This window comes from Triticum aestivum, chromosome 2A, assembly GCF_018294505.1.
Source record: "Triticum aestivum cultivar Chinese Spring chromosome 2A, IWGSC CS RefSeq v2.1, whole genome shotgun sequence".
NCBI lineage: Eukaryota > Viridiplantae > Streptophyta > Magnoliopsida > Poales > Poaceae > Triticum > Triticum aestivum.
The window spans coordinates 210,868,949-210,874,271 of NC_057797.1; positions in this window are offsets into that span (position 1 = coordinate 210,868,949).

The window sequence follows — 5,323 nt, forward strand, 5'->3', positions numbered from 1 at the left end:
ATACTCAGGACGGTGTGGACACACCAAGTGATGCACAAGGTCAAGTTCTCTCCCCCGAGCAAGTTCAAGATCAAGAACAAGTTCATGATGACGCTCAAGATGATCAAGTAACCGCTCCTCAACTCACCCCCGAGGAGGAATTAGAGCGTCGTGCCGCCAAGGTTGCTTCCAAGCTCTCCACCAAGGATCATCTCATGACGAATGTGCTTGGAAGCTTAAGAAAGGGGTTCGAGATGTCCTCCATGGGAGAGTTGAAGTTCTTTCTAGGGTTCAAAGTGAAGCAAAGAAGAGAAGGAACCTTCATCAATCAATCCAAATACACTCAAGACATGCTCAAGAGATTCAAGCTAAGTGACGTCAAGCCGGCTTCCACTCCAATGCCCACGAAGTGCCAACTTGACTTAGATCCCAATGGTAAAGTGGTGGATCAAAAGGTATATCATTCCATGATTGGATCCTTGCTTTACCTTTGTGCATCTAGACCGGACATCATGTTGAGTGTGGGAATTTGTGCACGGTTTCAAGCCGCACCTAAGGAAAGTCACTATGTGGCAGTCAAACGAATCTTTCGATATTTGGCTCATACCCCAAACTTTGGCTTATGGTACCCAAGAGGATCAAACTTCAAGCTTGTAGGGTACTCGGATTCCGATTGGGCGGGAGACAAAGTGGATAGGAAGTCCACTTCCGGAGGGTGCCAATTCCTTGGTTGCTCTTTGGTAAGTTGGTCTTCCAAAAAGCAAAGTTGTGTGTCTCTCTCGTCCACCGAAGCGGAGTATGTGGCGGCCGGTAGTTGTTGTGCACAACTCTTATGGATGAGGCAAACTTTAAAGGACTATGGTGTCACCTGTGACAAAGTGCCTCTTTGGTGTGACAATGAAAGTGCCATCAAGATCTCTCTCAACCCGGTGCAACACTTCAAGACGAAGCATATTGAGATCCAGTATCACTTCATCCGGGATCACATTAGGCGAGGAGAGATTGAGCTCAACTACGTCAACACTCATGATAACCTTGCAGATATCTTCACGAAGCCCTTGGATGAAGCAAGGTTTCGCGAGTTAAGGCATGAGCTAAATATCATCGATTCGAGCAATGTTGCTTGAACCCTTGCACACCCCGCCATACTCAACGTGTTGTCCTATTTAGATGTAGGCATGGACATAGGGGGAGTGATGTTCTCTCAATGAACTCTCCCTCCCCCCATTATGCATAAATCAATCAAGTCTTTCACATTAGCCATGTTTGATGGTACTTGTGCTTCAAAGACGAGTTTTAGTCATGGACCCAAGGATAATTCTTCGCGGTGCCATACCAATTGACTCAAACATAGGTGGCTACGGCCACCGCCCTCTCTTTTGGAGAGGTGGTGTCTCGTGGTTGGTTCGTTTGTCGTGTCCCTTTCTGGTTTTGTGTGTTGCGTGGTCTTGTGGTGTCATGTTGGCTCGGAGTGGTTTGTGCAAAGATCCAGTTTTTCACGCTCGAAACGTGCATCTTCTTGAGCCGACGGTACTACCGCGTCTAGGTGCGGTACTACCGCTTTGGGAGGCATGGTACTACCGCGCCACAACACGGTACTACCGCTCTGGTGTGGTACCACGGAAGTACCGCACCGTGCGGTACTACCATGTCTGGGCACGGTACTAACGCACCATGCGGTACTACCATGATTGAGAAAGCAGAGGATACAATTTACCAAAGGCCTTATGTATCAGAGGAAAAGGCTCACAAGGTTATTGAATATGAAAGGCGTTGTCAGATAAAATCCAACAAAGGATCTGGTGATCCACAAGGGATCTGACGTGAGCATCAGTTCTCACCTAGAGGAAGAAGGATGCAAGGAGATCAAAATATAGAAACAACTGACTAACTCAATTGTCAAATGCAAATGAATTACGATTCCCAAATCAAGGGGTCAGAAGCAATGCTCTGATTAGGGATGGAGAAGTTGAATAGCCTTAGGGTACAATCAACGACACTTGGATTGGTCGAGAACCAATTCCAGTTAAAAGAATGGCAGCTCAGCCGGAAAGGTAATTTATAAGGATCAATGATGATTGCGGGTATTCGCAAACATATTGAGTCAACAGACTCAAAATGATAATGACAAGGAATGTCAATATGACTACGAGACTTATGGGATTAACCATAATGCAAGCAAGCAAGAATTTCAAGAGCCAAAGGCTCCAGAGGATTCTCGGAAGATCGAATAGTATTTTGAAGAATTTTGTGTAACACATGAACAACAGGGGATGAGCGGATACTCGACAAGTGCGAGTATTTATTTGAGGGGGTATTCATGTAGTAAGGAACTGCTAGGCAGTAGGCACAAAGTATTCTCGGATCAATAGAGAAAACTTCGGGGTATCTTGTAATAACAAGATCACTGGGGGATGATCGTATGAATGGCAAGTGTAAGTAGTTATCCATACGGATTTATCGGTGGCCAGGAATAGCAAAAGTGATGGGCACAAAGTCTCGAGAGAATATCAAAGAGTATCTCCGAATTCTTCTGATTAGCAGACGATCATCTGAAGTGAGGGGCTCTCCGGGAGAAAGTACTCGCGAGAACCTAAAGTTAGTTTTGTTATTAGCAAAATCGTTTAACCCGAATAGAAGAGAGTTCAGAATCCCAGAGTAAAGATCGAGGAGTAAAAGATCCTAATACCACCCAATGGCGACGTGGGCCCATGGGCCGCACAGCCATGTTAGTAAAAGTTTTGTAAAGTCTAGACTCGACTTCGGCCAAGGAGTTGGAAGGGGGATTCCTACAGGCAGTCGGCTCTGATACCAACTTGTGACGCCCCCGATTTAATCGTACACTAATCATGCACGCAAATGTGTACGATCAAGATCAGGGACTCACGGGAAGATATCACAACACAACTCTACAAATAAAATAAGTCATACAAGCATCATAATACAAGCCAGGGGCCTCGAGGGCTCGAATACAAGTGCTCGATCATAGACGAGTCAGCGGAAGCAACAATATCTGAGTACAGACATAAGTTAAACAGGGTGCCATAAGATGGCTAGCACAAACTGGGATACAGATCGAAAGAGGAGCAGGCCTCCTGCCTGGGATCCTCCTAGGTCACTCCTGGTCGTCATCAGCGGGCAGCACGTAGTAGTAGGCACCTCCGGTGTAGTAGGGGTCGTCGTCGACGGTGGCGTCTGGCTCCTGGACTCCAGCATCTGGTTGCGACAACCAGGTAGAAGGGAAAGGGGAAAAGGGGGAGAAAAGCAACCGTGAGTACTCATCCAAAGTACTCGCAAGCAAGGAGCTACACTACATATGCATGGGTATATGTGTAAGGAGGCCATATCGGTGGACTGAACTGCAGAATGCCAGAATAAGAGGGGGATAGCTAATCCTGTCGAAGACTACGCTTCTGGTAGCCTCCGTCTTGCAGCATATAGAAGAGAGTAGATTGTAGTCCTCCAAGTAGCATCTCCAAGTAGCATCTCCAAGCAGCATCTCCAGTAGCATCGCATAGCATAATCCTACCCGGCGATCCTCTCCTCGTCGCCCTGCGGAAAAGCGATCACCGGGTTGTCTGTGGAACTTGGAAGGGTGTGTTTTATTAAGTATCCGGTTCTAGTTGTCATAAGGTCAAGGTACAACTCCAAGTCGTCCTGTTACCGAAGATCACGGCTATTCGAATAGATTAACTTCCCTGCAGGGGTGCACCACATAGCCCAACACGCTCGATCCCATTTGGCCGGACACACTTTCCTGGGTCATGCCCGGCCTCGGAAGATCAACACGTCGCAGCCCCACCTAGGCTCAACAGAGAGGCCAGCACGCCGGTCTAAACCTAAGCGCACAGGGGTCTGGGCCCATCGCCCATAGCACACCTGCACGTTGCGAGGGCGGCCGAAAGCAGACCTAGCCTAGTGGCGTTCCAGTCCAATTCGGCGCGCGCCGCTCCGTCGCTGACGTCTGAAGTGCTTCGGCTGATACCACGACGTCGGGATACCCATAACTACTCCCACGTAGATGGTTAGTGCGTATAGGCTCGTAGCCGACTCAGATCAAATACCAAGATCTCGTTAAGCGTGTTAAGTATCCGCGAACGCCGAACAGGACCAGGCCCACCTGTCTCCTAGGTGGTCTCAACCTGCCCTGTCGCTCTGCCACAAAGTAACAGTCGGGGGCCGTCGGGAACTCAGGCCCACCACTACCTGGATGGAGCCACCTGCCCCTTCAGCCCCCATCTCCAAACAGTATCACCAGTAATGTAACAGTGTAAAGTATAAAGTATATGCCCGTGATCACCTCCCGAAGTGATCACAGCCCAGTAGTATAGCATGGCAGACGGACAAGAGTGTAGGGTCACTGATGGAACACTAGCATCCTATACTAAGCATTTAGGATTGCGGGTAAGGTATCAATGACTGTAGCAGCAATGACAGGCTATGCATCAGAATAGGATTAACAGAAAGCAGTAACATGCTACACTACTCTAATGCAAGCAGTATAGAGAAGAGTAGGCGATATCTGGTGATCAAAGGGGGGGCTTGCCTGGTTGCTCTGGCAAGAGAGAGGGGTCGTCGGTGACGTAGTCGATCACAGGGACATCAGCATCGGTCTCGAGGTCTATCGGAGAGAAGAGGGGGAAGTACAGTAAATACATAGCAGGCAAGTGCATGACAGGACAACAGACAGAGCTAGACGTGTTCTAACGCAGCGCTAGGCGATACTGGCGAAGGGGGAAACATCCGGGAAAGTCTTCCCGGTTCCGGACGTCTGTCAGACAGTTGAACCGGAGAGGAAAGTTTGCAGGTTCGATAGGTTAGGGGTGTGTGGCGGACGAACGGACTGCGTATCCGGATTCGTCTCGTCGTTCTGAGCAACTTTCATGTTGAAATTATTTTAATCCGAGTTACGGATTAAAAGATATGATTTTCTAAAGTATTTATTAATTTCTGGAATTTAATTAAATATTTAAATTAATTCGAAAAACAGATTAATGACATCAGCATGATGTCATGCTGACATCAGCAGTCAACGTTGACTGTTGACCAAGTCAACCTGACATGTGGGTCCAGGGGGACCCACCTGTCATCCTCTAATTAAGTTAATTAGGATTAGGTTAACTTAACTATAACTTAATTAGTTAATTGAATTAATTAACCCGAATTAATTAACTTAAGTAATTACTTAATTAATTAATTATTAATTTATTTATTTATTTATTTATTTTTTAATCATTCCTGTGGTGTAGGGCCCTCCTGTCATAGGCACAGGGGGCCAACCGGGCGGGGCGCTAGCGGGCGTGGCCGCGGGCGCCCGAATGGGCTCGAGCCCGAGAGGGCGCTG